The 16,808-nt window shown below is 30.0% G+C and overlaps 1 protein-coding gene across 6 annotated transcripts in view; it reads left to right on the top strand.

The window, feature by feature from the left end:
* Positions 1–16,808, top strand: part of nSMase (neutral sphingomyelinase) — a 71,220-nt gene that overhangs the window by 5,636 nt on the left and 48,776 nt on the right. Inside the window, exons 2-4 of one of the 6 annotated variants that reach the window (XM_075378467.1) lie at positions 63–184; positions 2,777–3,056; positions 8,947–9,054. The gene's annotated coding sequence lies outside the window, so the exon portion shown is untranslated. Of the gene's footprint in view, positions 1–62; positions 1,099–2,776; positions 3,057–8,946; positions 9,055–16,808 lie in introns of all 6 variants that reach the window. The other 5 variants (XM_075378468.1, XM_075378464.1, XM_075378466.1 and 2 more) reach the window with 5 other exon arrangements.

Genomic DNA, 16,808 nt, shown 5'->3' with positions numbered 1-16,808 from the left:
ATGTATGATTTTTTATTTATTTTTAATATAGTAAAGAAACGTTATTATTAACGTGTTTACAGGAGCAATACAGATTATCATTCATTCTTACGTTTGATCATTGATACATGCGATTGTTGCAACTCAACTCTTTTATTGTTGGTGCTAGTGTTCTGGGATTCTGGTGATTAATTTTATTATCTATGTAAGTAAATTATTAATATGCTTTTAATTTTTTGTTTCTTATTCTATATCTAATGTAACACAATTTTATTATGGAGATTATGTATCTTTTTTTTACCAGACTGCTTTTCAAATGACTTTGGGACATTTCTGGATGTTTTATAATTTTTTATTAATTTTCTAATTTTATTATATTATACACATTATATTAGCATTGGACCTTAACTAAATAATTATGGTATATCTGTTAATTGGTCTGTTTCTGGTACCAATTAATTGCAAACTCATTTGTGAAAAAAATGCCCAATTGGCATTATTCATTTCTGATTTATGTAAGATTTATTAAATTTGTGTTAAATTCTTGATTTATCTTCTTCAATCTTAAAGATCCTATTTCATGAAATGTGCAAGATTTTATGGAATCATTAGATCAAAAGGATTGAAGTTTACAATCTTATTAAAGAATCCATTGTGTTGGAAAATTTTTTGTAATTGAAATGATTGGCTTTTTTTATTAATATTGTTGACATTACTATAAACTTTATTGAGAAATGTGTAATAGTTTTGTTCTTCCAACAGATCTGTTAGTTTTCTGTGTGTTCTCAAGAAATTCCAATATATATATATATGATGTTTTTTTAAATCTAATACAGAAATATTATTTTGTACACTTATTGTAGTTTTAAAGCTGTTTTAATTGTATTTTTTCAAAAATTTTCTCTTAATTGCTGAGAATGGGTAATAAAAAAAACTATGTATCATAATACTTTTTACATCACGTGAAAGGCAATTATACTCTTGACTTATTTACAGATTTCATAAATAAAATATTGGTGATGTATTAACTAAATTGATAACACGGACTGATGGCTGAAATGTACCATGCAATTTATTGTATGAAAAATCTGTTTCTAATAACAACTGATATAAATACTGGTAAATTATATGTTTTAGTTTTAAATGGTACAAAAAAAGTGCTTAAACATTTTATAATTTTAAGAGATTTCAATTATATTTAAATATATATTGTATTAATTATTTTGTATTAAAATCATTGTCTTTAACCCTAGATTCATTAGCCTATTATTTACACGCATTAATCAACGCATTCGTCTGTAAGACTACTCCTGTGGAAAAATTATCACTTATTAATACATAATGAAGCTATTGTTCATGTATGTTTTTGCTTGAACAAGACACTTTAATTACAGTTCACACACACTTTCCCTTGATGCTCAAGACACAAAATCATTGACACTTGAAGCATTTGTACTGTGTCATTCTCTACTTTTTTGAGAGGCAATAGACACATGTTTTCCTCTGTGGTGCTTCTTGAAGTTCTTCAACAGATGTAACTTTTTCACTAATGATGTCTTCTATTTTTACCTTCAGATATCTCTTTAAAGTTGGGAGTTGAAGTCTTGCAACCATGGAAACATGAGTCCTTCGCTTATTATTTTTGCAAATTCTTGTGAAACTAATTTATGTTTTTGTGCCACCTTGTTATGTATGTAAGTAAGTTCATCAGAGTACTGTTATTCATACTATAAAAGAAGCAGAGGGGCCATCATCATGTTACTGGTCATTTCATCAAATCATTGGCTGTGCCTTTGGTTGCATTATAGAACATCAGAATGTCTAGAAAGTTAGTGAACTTGTTTTTCGGCTTGACCTTGTAAGAAACCAAAACACTTAAGTGGCTGTAATAAAACATGGATGAGTTCAACTTCCTTGATTTTTTTGTCTGACATTTCTTTTGGGATTTCCTTTTACATTCCTGTTAGTGCACGGGTACTTTTGGTTCCATTTTTTACAAAGTATGCACCTAGATTAAGTCCCGACATATTAGTATTTTTTCCTAGGTAAAGTATTGTGTCAATCATATATTTTGTTCTTACATCACATAATAGAACTATTTTAATCCAATATTTATCGGGTTTTGAGGGTAAATACATTCTAAAAGGACAACGTCCTTGAAAACTGAGCAGTTCATAAACTGTGATGTAGGAGCCAGGTTTTTTTTTTTTTTTGACCCACCGGGTTGGGAAGACGCGTTGACGTCTTCCCAAATCAGCTGATTTGGAAGTCGAGAGTTCCAGCGTTCAAGTCCTAGTAAAGCCAGATATTTTTCACGGATTTGAATACTAAATCGTGGATACCGGTGTCCTTTGGTGGTTGGGTTTCAGTTAACCACACATCTCAGGAATGGTCGAACTGAGAATGTACAAGACTACACTTCATTTACACTTATACATATCATCCTCATTCATCCTCTGAAGAATTATCTTAACAGTAGTTACCGGAGGCTAAACAGGAAAAAAGAGAAAAAAAAGAGAGGAGCCAGGTTTGTTACCGCAGCATGATTCTACAAATTCTTCCCAAATATCTCTGATGGGTACTAATTTATCTTAAGAATCTACAAGCACACCATGTAGCTTTGTCATCAAATCTCTATGAATTCAGCAAGAAGTCAAAACGAAATTACAAACAAACAATTTTATATTGTTGAATATTCTAATACCCTTCATAAAGCAAATATTTTAGAAAAAAAAAAATATATATATATACCTAAATAATATTCAAACAAATATTAAGCAATAATTTTGATTCTTAGGTTGGAAAAACTGCTTCATACCAATAAACATAACAATTGAGACTTTATTACTGATGACAGATAATGTTGACTTTATTTTACCTCTTTGATGATCAGTTGTTATTTTAAAATTTATTTTATTGCGATTATTGATATGTGATGTAAATATTTATAATCATATTACATCATTGTTCCTGAAGATTGAGTAGTAAATATTTATAATCATATTACATCATTGTTCCTGAAGATTGAATAATAATCTCCGAAAGTGCTCAAACGTAGTTACCATTAATGATTGTTGGTAAGTGGAAATTATAATAATATAAATAATTTACATAAGCTCTCATCTTGCAGGCGATGGAACTATCAAAATGTGGTTAAAGTGAATTAGTAGACATCCTACAAGGTAGAGAGTAGTGTTAACCAGAAAATAAACAACAAAGCTATAAGCAGCTGGATATTCAGTATGGCTAGAAATTAACAGTATTATTCCAGCATGTTGCTGAAGTTAACCTGTAGCTTTTTGTCAGTGTTAATTAATATTAGCTGCCACATTCCGAAGCACAATATTTGATGTTAATTTAACGTTAGCACCACTTGAAGTTTAAATATAGGCTAGAATTTAATATTAAATTTGTAAATAATATTGACCAGCCTTATTTTTTTGTGATGTATATTATTAATGAAAGAATAAAAACTTACAACCAATTGTAAAACATACTATTTATTCTCTTTCTGTTTTTATATATAAAATAATAAATAACAAATACCAGCCATATGCTTCTTGAAATATGGAAGTTGCTGAAGAAATTTGTAGATTTTCCCCTTAGATTTATTGTTTATTTTTAATATATAATTAACATACATGCTAGTAGTGCTTATATCAAATATATATATTTTTTTATATTAATGAATTAATACAATTATCTGAAATATTTATATTTTATTCAGGAGGGGTCATAGATCTGAATGAGGTTGTGTTTTTATTAAAAAAATGAGTTAAGTCCAGATAAAGAAAAAAGTACTTTTACAGTATAAGTCTTTATTTCATGAAATTTTAATGGAGTCTTAGCCATAATTGGTTGCAGTTTTATTGATCAAACAATTATTACTACTTCTTAGGTTATTGATAGTCATTTTATAGCATATATAATGTTTCTTTTCTTTCTTTTTTTTATTAAGTTTGTTTTGTCTTTCTTCCATAATATATATTTATTATGGAATTATATAAAAAATAATTTTTTTTTTTTAATTTCTGGTGAAAAATTATTTTGTTATTTAGAAGTTTATAGTAAGACGACAATATAAAAATAATTGTTATTACTTATAATTTAATAGTACATTGTTTAATTATTGCCACTTGACAACAAAATAATTTTAGATAATGAAATATTTAATATTAGACAAATGATTTTCTTTCTTGAATAAATAAGGAAACAAAATCTATTTGCTGATGTTTGCATTATGATTAATTTTCTGTTTTGTATAGTATGTTTTTAACCTTTAATCTCATTATTGCAAATATGAGTATAAATATTTTAAATTTTTTACCTTAGGAGAAATGTGATATTCCATGTACTGAAAGTTAATATAAATAATAATCATTTAAATTTTGTGTTCAAAGTTAGTCTTAATTTTTTAATTTTTTTGATTTACATCCACCCGCTCATTTTTAATGTTTTTAAACTTAACAATTTATTTAAAAAAAAAAAATTTATTCCCTCCCTAGTACGATAATATTTTTTGTTAAGTTGGCACTCCCTAGCATTTACTGAAAAACATAATTTCACCAGTGGTTTTTGGTTGTTAAGACATTCATATTATGGTTTGATGCTCTACCAAAGGTATATATATATATTTTTTTTCCAAGTACTTGATTAAGTTAGAAAATGTTTTTCTTTAATTTATTTTTAAATATGTAACACTAATATATATTGATTGGTTCAATATATTCTTGAATAATACATAACATTTTATTATTATTGTTATGAAATTAAATTATATTGATTTCTTAGCTTCCTGTTGTCTGTCCTTCAGTCTTCATGTCCATATTGAGGATGAGAGAATAAGCTGGCAATTAGCTTTACCCTTAAACAAATTTTCAAATTTGATTGTGAAATGAACAGACTACTGGTTCTGTCCTCGACAAATTTTTATTTCAAATATGTCATAGGGTTTTTAAATATTAATGAATTAATTATGCAACATTTAGATTAGAATTGCGAAAAATATAAAAATCTTGATAAAAAGATTTTTGTTCGATTTGTTCCCTTGACCAATTAAAAAACACTGAATTTTAGAGTAAAATTGAGAAAAAACCAAATTTTTTAAATAAAAATTTGGTTCTATTGATCTGTTGCTCATCTATCTCATATTAAATTTTTATTAACGGTCACAGCTTGAAAACCATAAAGGATCAAAAATTATAAAAAATTCAACAAGTTTTTAAATTTTTTAGTTAGGTTCCATCTTGCCGGCCACTGTGGTGCTAACGGTAGCGTCTCAGCCTTTCATTTTGGAGGTCCTGAATTTGAATTCCAGTCAGGCATGGCATTTTTGCATGCTATAAAGTTTCCATTACACATCATTCTCTGAAGCAATACCTAACAATAGTCTGGTGGAGGCTAAAAAACACGTTAGGACCCATCAGTTTTTTTTTACAAAACTTTTCATACATAAAATTTAATACTAGGCAATTGAATTTTCAATTTTGAAAATTACTGTTAAAAAAAGTATATTGAATTAATTAAAATTTAATTTATATTAACATGTACTTTTCAGCCCTCATTGTTTTTCGAGCTTCAAAATTTATTTATTGATGTAATTTCTTTAAAAAGGTTTTGCCCAATTTGAAGAAGATTTTCATCATGACAAAAACAGTTTATAAAAAGTTTCAAAAACCTGTTTAATAATTAATCATTGACTTTCAAAATTACTGTATGCTAAAATTACTGACACAATTTTTGGTATTGTTAAGTTAGTTCTAATAAAACACATTAGCTTTATATAACTCTGTATTTTCTATATATAAATTTCATAATATGTAATCTGTGAAGATTAGATATGCAAAAATTTCTTTTTAATGGCAGTTAACTATCTTGTCCTAAAATCAGACCCCGACTGACTTCTGGTTATAACTTATTCCATACATAATACATTTTATATTATTCTTATTTATAAGATCTAGTAAAATTTGTAACATATTGTATATAACTGGTTTGTTATTATAATTTAACTTATTTGAATTTATAAGTTTTTCTGTAGCATAACTTTTCATGGTCATGTACTGTTATATAAGAAGAAGCTAGATGGTTTTAATGTCATTACAAATGAACTCTTGTGAAACCTTTTTAACACAAGCCTTTAACTTTTAACAAGCATCAGTCCCAACTTGTTCAGACAATTGGGATTTTACTGTGTAATATCTCAGTTGAATTTATTAGACCCAATTTTAAGTAATGACTGTTGTCATACACAATTATATATATATATATTATTTTTTTTAGGATGAAATACTTAAACTTTTGATTCAACATGTGTTCCAGTATTTAAAGTTAATTGGAAAGAGAGATGCGGTCAATTTTTATTTTATTTTCTGATTGTAATTTAATGTTTAGAACTAGAATGTATAATAGAACAGTATATCATACTTTTGTACTGAGAGTTACATCTTCAAACAAATTTTAAGAGGCATTGAGAAACACAAATATGTGTGCAAAAACACATTTAAAAAGACAAAAGTGTTGTTTTCGAAAAGTAAATCTAGTTATTATGTACTTAAGTGAATGATATTTACAGTGTAAGTCCGATGATGTGAATATATTGAGCGATGATGGGTAATATATTACATGAGATAAACATTGTTGGATTTGGGTTGTTCTCATAAGCAAACTTCCTCAAGAAAAGTAGTGTAGCGTCTTTTACGATAATCATCTTAAGTCCTGTTGTTTATTAATGTACTTGCACTAATAGATTAACTTCTAGAAATTCAGAGGAAAGTCTCAATTTGTTTGTATTTGTAAAATAAATTGTACATTCATAATTATGAGAAATATGTGATATTTACTTAAATTTTTATTAATAGTGTTCTGGCCAATATGAGAAGTTTGAATTGCTTGTAGCCAAAAATTCTTTGTAATGGTTTATATTTAAAATATTTGGGTTGTCTCCCCTAAAAGGACATTCAGGAAGTAAGAAATAAATTTCTCTTTTATATAAAGATTTAGTTTCTTTTTTAACATTCACAATATATATATATATATATATTACACACACACACACAAGTGCATGCACAAACATAATTGAAATTTTATGTTTATGACTATTATTACTTTAGACATAGTTCTCTTTTGAGCATCTGTTTATTAGTTTGGATGGTGTTTTAATTTCTGCTGCCTTTTAGGGTGAAAACTGTTTCATAACAAAAAAAAACAGTTTGGCACATTGCCATGATTGATGATCCACTTGTCAGGCCACAATTTTTTTGCTTTGATCAGAATCTTAAATCTTTTCATCTTCAATTGCACACTTAATTATGTGTCAGACAGTGTCAAATTTTTGTTTTTTGTCCATTTCTATATGGGAAATTTTTGTTTTGTTTATGGTTGCTTACTTTGGGGGTCATTGTTCACATCTTGCTCTTATTTGAATCTCTTAAAAGAACTGACTTTTTCAGAATATTCACATCATATGAGGTTCAGCTGATAAATTTTGCACATATATGTGCAGCATGGGAATGAAGTAAAAAATGAATAAAAGTACAGTACCTTAGCTACAAAATGCAGTATTTATTTTTGGTACTTACGCATTAACGCCACTGCAGCTACAGCTTTATTTAAAACAAAGTAGTCAATCGGATTTCGGTGGAAAATGGGCCGATATAGAGTTTAACATAGATTCAAAACAGTTTCTTTATTAATTTTAATAAATGGTTATTTATATTTATTTATTTTATAAATATAATTTAACCAAACTTAACCTACGCTCGCTAACCTTGACTAATTAACAGGAATGTTTTGATTATTTAAATAATAAATAATTGCAATTACGGAATTTATTAAATAAATACTCAGAAAATTACTGTGTTAATTAGTCAAGGTTAGCGAGCGTAGGTTAAGTTTGGTTAAATTATATTTAGAAAATAAATAAATATAAATAACCATTTATTATAATTAATAAAGAGACTGTTCATTTTCCACTGAAATCCGATTGACTACTTTGTTTTTAAATAAAGCTGTAGCTGCGGTGGCGTTAATATGTAAGTACCTTATTTTTCAATATAATTCCTGTTTACACTGATACACTTTTCCCAACGTGTGACAAGTTTTTGCATTCAGTCACTGAAAAATTCTGGCGGTCTTTCTCAGATCAAAGTGGCCAAAGTTTCCTTCACCTCATCGTCGCTGGTGTAATGATTACCATTGAGATCCCTCTTGAGATGAAAGAAGTGGAAGTCACACAGAGCTAAATCTGGCAAGTATGGGGGATGCAGAATGGGCTCAAACTTCAGCTTGCAAAGAGCCGTCAGAGAGTTTGCGTGGTACACGTCATGCAGAGATTTTACAGTGACCCAATTGCTCGATAATATGGCCTACTTGTTCTTTAGATATGCCTAACTGAATAGCGATGCATTGCTGGGTGATTTGCTGGTCTTTTTGAAGCAAATGTCCAACCTCCTTTCAGTGTTTCTCAAGTCACAGAAACTGGTTGTCTGCTGTGAGGTATGTCCTCAATTGTTGCTCTACCAACTTCACGTTTTGCGAAATTTCAACACCCACCTATATTCACAGTACTCCTGTCAATAATTTCACAACCATAAACCGTAGAATTCACATTTTTTGCTGTTAAAAATTCAATCACTGCGTGCTGTTTTAAATGTGTTAACATATTTGCCGTACTCGACTCCATTTTAACTGCTACTGGAAACAAACCAGTAAATGGATTTCAACACGTTATTGCAGGTTTGAAGAAAGGGATTTTAGCTATCATGTGCTGCCACACCCAACTCGATAGTACCTTTAGTCTCCGTGTAGGACACTAGTGTATAAAATTTATCAGCTGAGCCTCGTATTTCACTTTGCACAACTTTTACCGATTTTCATGCAGATTTTGATTGTAACCTGCTATTCCTAATTTAGTTATTCAAAATTATATAAAGGTTTACATGGAAATCTTTATTGTTTTTGTATTAGCTAGCCAACAAACAGCATCGTAGATTTGAGCATTATACATGAGTCTGAATACATAAACCCACAGCGGCTTACCATAAAAAATATCTTCAGTGGATAAATGCAGAAAAGGTAAGTTCTATTTGAAAGCAAATGTTACGTAGTAGTTTACCTTGTAATGGTAAAAATGAATAAAGAATAAAAAAAAAAGTAATTTTTTATTTATGTATTTCTAATCATGAGTGTAAGATATTTGGGTCATCTTGGCTTGCAAGGTTTTATTCAAACTTTGTAGCTTCAAAGTTTGCCATAATTGTGATTAAAGTGATCACAGGTGCTTGACCTAGTACAGTTACTAATGATGATAGAGTAATGTTGTAGTATGAAAAATGCCAATCTGATCACAATTTGAATCCAGAATCTTCAAGTTCAGAAATCAAGTTGTCACAGAGGTCGGCAATTCAGTTAAATACTTGTTGGTGATGATTCAAAATAGGTTTGCTAATTTATTGTGATCCAGAATTTATCAGTTCATTCATAAATATATGTTTATAGTTAGTATTGATTATTTAAAAAAAAAAACAAAATAATGTTTTACCTATTTTTTTTTACAGTGTCTTTACAAAGTCATATGTTAAATTAAAATTAATATACATTAAAAAAATCTGTACACGCACAAGTTATATCAAATTTAATTTGCTCACTGAAAAATTTTTAATTATATCCAACCATTTTCTGCGAAAATTGTAAATGTGAACTTGAGAATTGTACAATAATAAGCCTAAATGTAAAATGGTGTAAAATCCAAATCAAAATGTATTAGCTTCATTGAGTACTGGTGTTCCATTTTATTTTTGAACAGATATTCAAAATTTAATGCAAGATAACGATTAAATAATGGAATCTGAAATTATAGTAGATACTAATTATTTTTAAATGTTAGAATAAAATAAAACTATTTTAATTAAATAGGATAAACACCATCCACTTTACAAGAAATATTAGAATTTCTGAGGAACAGAATGCTTCTGCAACCACTTTATCATATCTTCTTTTCTTGAATTGGAAATTGGTGATATTTCTAAAACAGCATTATGATTGAGTGCGTTGTCAGAAATTATCACAGAATTATTAAGAAGGTTTGGAATTAACATCTTTTTTATCCATTAAGTAATTCTCTGCTTTCATTTGAACCTTTGTAATCGCCACTTTTTAAACTTGCTTGCCAAGTTAGTAAAGCGTTTAGTATAAATAAAACCCATTTCTCCTCCAGAATGCACTATAAGTCTGCTGCCTTTTGAAATAGATACTTGATTAGTATCAATCACCTGAATCACTACACTAGGATTTATCTGTAATGTGAGAAGAATAATGTATGTATGAATGACTTTTCCAGGTGCATTATCTGCCTTATTTCTGTTTCTAAATGTTTTTACGGCAGTCAGGTCAGACACTGAATACACTTAAATCTTATGTCATGTTCAGTGAGAACCTTTTTTGTTATTTTCAGTTTTTCTCCACCTAAAGCCTGATTCTTTTATTATTTTTCATAAACTCATCTCTTCCTGAATAATATTTTTAAGGACTAACTAATATTATCTTTATCACTATTGGCAGTTGTATATGAATCTGAAATTTGTTTATAATCTGGGTCACCACACACTTGTCAAAATCATCTAGTCCCATTACAGGCATTTCATGGGGGTTTGTATTTTATTGGAGAAAGAAGTCGACGCCAGATTTTTGGCTAATTTTTCTAGCGATCGCTTTTTTCTTTTCTCATTCTTTGGACTTGGGATATCCCACACAGCTGCTGTTATTTCTTCACAATTTTTAATGTGAATTAGGTGTTTATCTTCTTTTTCTGACTTCAGAAATTGATCACCTTTTTGTTTCATAAATTCACATACGCACTGTTTATTTATTTCCCGGCCTACCATTTTAGATTTTTTGTTTGTTACGATAGACTTAAGTTCATTCATAATTATAAAACTCTTGCAACTAATTATAAAATGTGATTACTTTTCTCGATCAAAACTTTAATAAAAATAAATTGAATTTTCAGAAATGCTTGTACAGATCAATAAACACAGGACAACTAATTAATTGGATTATACTCTGCATTATTGAATACACTAGTAGAGTGGTTGTCCTGTATGAACATTTGTGCAAATTCTGTTTTTTTAAAAATATATTTTGATTAACAAAAGTAATCACATTTTATAATCGGTTGTGTATTTTTAGTGTATTCAAGCATTCAATAATAAGTAGGCTTATGAGTAATTATTTATTTTTAGCTGAATTTATCATTTAATGTTTGTCTGCTGATGCAATTATAATGCTTAAGAATAGGCTTACATTTTTATAATGTATCTACATGTATAAACTGTTAACAGCAGCAGTATTAGAATATATTTGAAAGTTATGCATAATACCATCCAGTAACATAAAATAATATGTTATATTTACAAAGCAAACGTGAAAACTAAACTGAATGTTTTCAGTTTGGTTAATGACTCCATACTAGCCATTGTAGTTAAGATTCATTGTGGCAGCTATATATATATATATATATATATATATATAATGTACACACACACACTTTTAAAAATGTAAATAATTTAGAAAAATATTATATATTAAGAGTTTAAATTTCTAAAAAAACTGAATCTATGAAATATAAGTAATATTCCTTGCTATGTTAAAGCTGTGTATTAATGCTTTGTTTCACTACAGAAAGGGTATAACTCCTGATCTTTTTTATAATTGTAATGGATGTAAAATACCTTAACTTGTTGCTTTACATTAACTCCTGATCTTTCTTATAATTATGATGCATGTAAAATATCCAAAATATAACACTTTCCTATGGTGAGCATATGAAGGCATCACGTTTAGGGCTAAATATCAGCTACATTTCAATGGGATTGGCATACTGATATGGGACTATATATTTGGCTCACTGAAGAAGACAACAGCAAACTTTTCACTTTCCTTAGCATGAGATGTATTTTATTCTCAAAGAATAGCTGTGATATTTATGGGAGTGACATGTATTCATTATTTACTTATTTATTTGAATAATTAAAAGTTTACTAATTGGTAATGGTCATGGTGACAGAAATATAATGAAAGAAAAGGATCAGTGATATCATGAATATATTGGTCTTTATAAACTTTAATTGCAAAAAAAAATTAATATTGATACTACTGTTTAAAACGTATTTTTATAGTTATTTTTAATATGCTTTTATTACAAGTAAATGAAATACATGATTTCACTTGAAGATACTGAAAAAAAAAAATGAATTTAAATATATATATTAGTTGTTTTCTCTATCAATCTGTCAAATAGTTTACAGTTAGTTGAAAGGGTTACACATTTTACCCCACTTAATTAACAGTATTACTGAAAATATCCATTTAAGTTAAGACGTACAATAATTGAAATATTTATTTTCTCTAATAAATAAATATACTTTTACAACAAAAAAGGATTGAGTATGAAGTTACTACCTCTTGGTGCAAGCTGATGGCTATTAATAATGCTGCTGTTTAAAAAAACTGTCTTAAAAATTATAAAAATATTTTTTATAAATCCAAGAAAGATAAATGATTTTTATAATCATAAATATTTTTTCATTAAGCAAAAGATTCTCATTTTAATCCCTGTTTAGAGCTATACAATGATATTTGTTGTTTTTTAAATATACTTATTAAAGTTGGTGCTGAGTAAAGCCAACCATTATTGTTTTGGTGACTAAAAAGTATAGAATTTAAAGAAATTTAAATATTTTAGTGTATATTAACTCTACATTTTTTTAAGTTTATTTAAAATGTGAGTAATCCATAGAAAAAAATGACCCTTTTGGAAAAAAATAACTGTTTGCAAGAAATTCAAAGGCAAGAAATGTAAAAAAAAAAAGGTAAGTAATATTAAGAGAGCATTATGAAGTTTGAAATAAAATGCTGGAATGTAGTAATAATTATTATATTGGTTTTTATGCTAAAATTTTCCATTAATTTCTATGTAAAAATATTTCAAATATCAGCCTATAAGTTCTGCAATTACACTTTAATGACCTCCATATTAAGTCATGAATAAAGGTAGGGAGTGATCTTGAAATCATACATAGAAAATGGAATTTTTCATATAAAGCTTCTTTCACTTAAGTTATCTAGGAAACTTATAAATAGAACTAACTCTGTAACTACAAAAAAAGTACCTATTAAAAGATAATATTAAAAAAGATTACACTGTGCTTAATTCAGGACCCTCATTATTTAAAATTAAGAAAATTAGGTAGTTCATTAAAATTCTTCTTTTTTTTAATTTCTTATTTATAATTTTTAATAAAACTTCTAAATTAATGTTTCCAGTAGAGTTGAAGTTTTATTAAAAAATAAATAAATTAAAAAAAAAACAATGATTTTAATGAACTACCTAATTTTATTAATTTTAAATTATGAGGGACGTGAATCAAGCTGAGTGTAATCTTTTTTAATATTATCTTCATACTTTATTGCATTTCACCTTTTATTGACACCGTTGTTTAATACTAGATTGTAAAAGGCATTGAAAAAAAAAATGTGGGAAGGTTTGTTGACGCCACCGAGTGTTCAGTTCCGTAGGCTCGATCCATGGTGGAGCAGGGAATTGGCTGTTATGAAACAGGCTGTCTGCCGTTCGCAGAGAGCATCTCAGCATGAGAGTGATCCGGAACGGCGGACGGTCCTTATTGGCGAATATAGAAATCATAGATCTCAGTATTTTCTCAAAGTTCAGGGAGCGAAAGTGATTTCTGGTGTTCTTTTTTATATGAATAGGGGAATAAGGATCCTTGGGGGGGTTGTGTATAGGGTCTTGGGACACAAACGGCGAAAGGACATTCTTCTGTCTACTCTCTCGACCCGGCTTGGTGTAAATTCAGACATATCTAAATTTTCCACAGACTACTTGATGATATGGTGCCTGATGATACTGAAGTAGGTGAGATCGCATACCATCAGCGGGTGAGGCATGAGAGGTTGCTCAGTTTCGCAGGTGTGCAGTCACCTTGTAGATTACTGAGGCCGAGTTGTGTCAAGGTAGAGGTAAGGCACCTGGCTGTGATTGGATAACAGCGGAGCTCCTTGTTCATTTGGAAGGAGTAAGTGTAAGAATTCACACTTACCCCTACTTATGAATACATGAGTATTCATGCTTACATGTGAGTATCACACAGGTTTTTAATAAATTCTTGTTTGGAGCATACTTTCCGCTTTTTTGGAAGAAGGGCGATTGTGAAATTATTGTATAAAGGTGACAAGGATCCCACTGTTAGTTTGTCATATACGTCCTTGACATTACTGCCAGTTATTGGTAAGGTCTTTGAAAAGCTTCTGTACCTCCGTATAAATGAGAGGTTGACCTCGTGCAGTTTACTAATGGATAATCAGTACGGGTTTCGTCCCGGAAAGGGTACTGAGAATGCCATACTTCGTGTGATGAGTGTGGTGACCTACAGTCGGGAGGAATATGCCCTGGTAATTATTCACTCACTGAGAGTGAGTTACATGTTATGCAAAGTTAGTTCAGTCATCAGGATATGTTGCTCCGTAAGGGCAGCTATGAAGTGGGGGAAGACACTGTCCCAGGGCAGTGTGTTGGGTCCCTTATTGTGGTTGGTGATGGAGTTTGATTCACTTCTGCGGCTTAGGTTGCCCAGCAGCTGTTGTATCATGGCTTATGCTGACGATGGGCTCCTGCTGGTCAAAGGAGGTTCACGGAAGGGGTTTGAATTCCGAGCCACTCAAGCATGCAAGATGCTTGAGCAATAGGGTCATCAACATAAGATGACGTTTAGCCCAGAGAAGACCATGATGATGCTCCTCAAAGGCCGTTTGACTGTGAGGCGGCGAGTCTGAATATTGGTGTCAGGCCAACGTATTAGATATGTTCAGACTCAAAGTACTTAGGAGTGCTTTGTGATGAGAAATTACAGTTTAAGAAGCACCTTCAATACGTCGTGAGGAAATCTTGTAATTTCTTCTTTGGAATTCGACGTGTGGTCAATCCTGATTGGGATCTTAATTTTTAAGATAAGATTATAAGGGTGTCTGTGAGGCAAGTATGCTACATGCGGCACCTGTTTGGGAGGATAGGCTAAAATTTGAAAGCTATCAGGATATTTTGTTATAGGCTCAACACCTTATATTGATAACGGTAACGGGTGGTTACTGTACAATTTCACGGGAGGCGATCTTGGTGATCGCCTCCTGTGGCGTGGAAACTGATGATAGATTTATTGCATCAGAGAAGCAATAACATGTTGCAAAGAGATGCGGTGAGCTGACTTAAGAGAAAATTCGAAAGATTTTCTTGAATTTAACAATCAACATGATGCCTTGTGATAGACCAGATGGGATGAGGCAAAGGGTAGGCATTATACGCATAATCTTTTTTAAATGTTGTTGGTTTGCAGGATGCCCCTTGGGTACACCCTAATAAGTAAATGCCCGAATTTCTTTTTGGTCATGGTGCTTTTCGGAACAGACTGCAGAAATTCATCCTGGTAGATTCCGAATGTGGACAACTGGATGATACTTACCATGTATTCTGTCAATGTGCTAAATACAAGCTGATGTGTACAGCGACTATGTCGACTTGATATCATCGGGTTGGCGTTAGATCTCTGTGCTAATTGGAGGAACTGGACCTAATGGGCAATTGTGAAAAATCTTTTAACTTAGAAAGGATTGCTGAGGGGGTTTAGGGTTCTGCTTGGCTTTCCCACGTTAAGTTTTGTTATGTAATATTATTTTTGTTTTGTGTTTAGTGTTGTTACTGTTATTGTGTTTTAATATTCTTGTTAGTTCTTGTTTTATGCCTTATGTTTTGTGTTGTATGCTGAATTCACTTTTGCCTATTTCAGGTAGGTAGTTCAGTTCCTTCGTTATCATGCAGTCCATTCAGTCTTATTTAAGACTTGGGATGATGTGTTTTGTTTATGAGTTCATGATGGTTAGCAGTTCACCAATGGGAATGTCACTTGTGACATTCGCATCAATGGCATCCTTGCTGAGGCCAAAAATGTCAATGCCGAGGTATTGAAGATGACTTCCATAATGCCCATAAGGGCTAGGTACGAAAGGGGAGTACCTTGGCGACCGAAACTGTCACATCAAGGGTGTCTTCTCCTACGGAACCAGGAGCCTGCAGCCATTGCATTGAAAACAGTATTAAAATGAAACTTATTTTTAAACAAAAAATAATCAGTTTAGCAATATAATGGAAAAATAAGCCATTAACATTAACAGATTAATAATTCAATCTGTTTTTTTCCCAACAGGTTATACAAACAGTTTTTTTTTCAACGAATATTTCATTTTCGTTTGGCAGAAACAACAGAAACATCCACCTCTAATAGTGACTATACATATTACAGTAGTTTGCCTACTGGTACTTGACAAACTTTTTTAATTACAAATTATTGTATCCATTATTTCTGTGTAAGATTTCCCTTCCTTTCATTTGCTAGAATTCATTTCCTGAAAAAATAATGTTGAATTATTTCCTAAAAATATAATTTATTAACTTATTAACTAGTAAAGAATAATATGTAAAAATGCAGCTGATGCATATCTTTAGCAGGAAAAATCTAATCAGTTTCTAATGTAATTAATTTACTGTAATTTATTTTCTTCAAAAATTTAAAAAATCGCTTAGTTTGATTGTGAACAAAGCCTGGTTGGTTTTTTGTAGGTAATATTATGAAAAATAATAATAAACATCTCTGAATAACATTTTTTTCATTTTTCCCACTAAAGAATCTTATCATTTAAAGCCATTTAGGCTGTTTAATAATGATAATAGATTTTTGTATTGAACATACTTTTATTGTTGC

This window comes from Lycorma delicatula, chromosome 11, assembly GCF_047948215.1.
Source record: "Lycorma delicatula isolate Av1 chromosome 11, ASM4794821v1, whole genome shotgun sequence".
Classification (NCBI taxonomy): Eukaryota; Metazoa; Arthropoda; class Insecta; order Hemiptera; family Fulgoridae; genus Lycorma; species Lycorma delicatula.
This window is presented reverse-complemented; position numbering and strand designations above follow the sequence as displayed.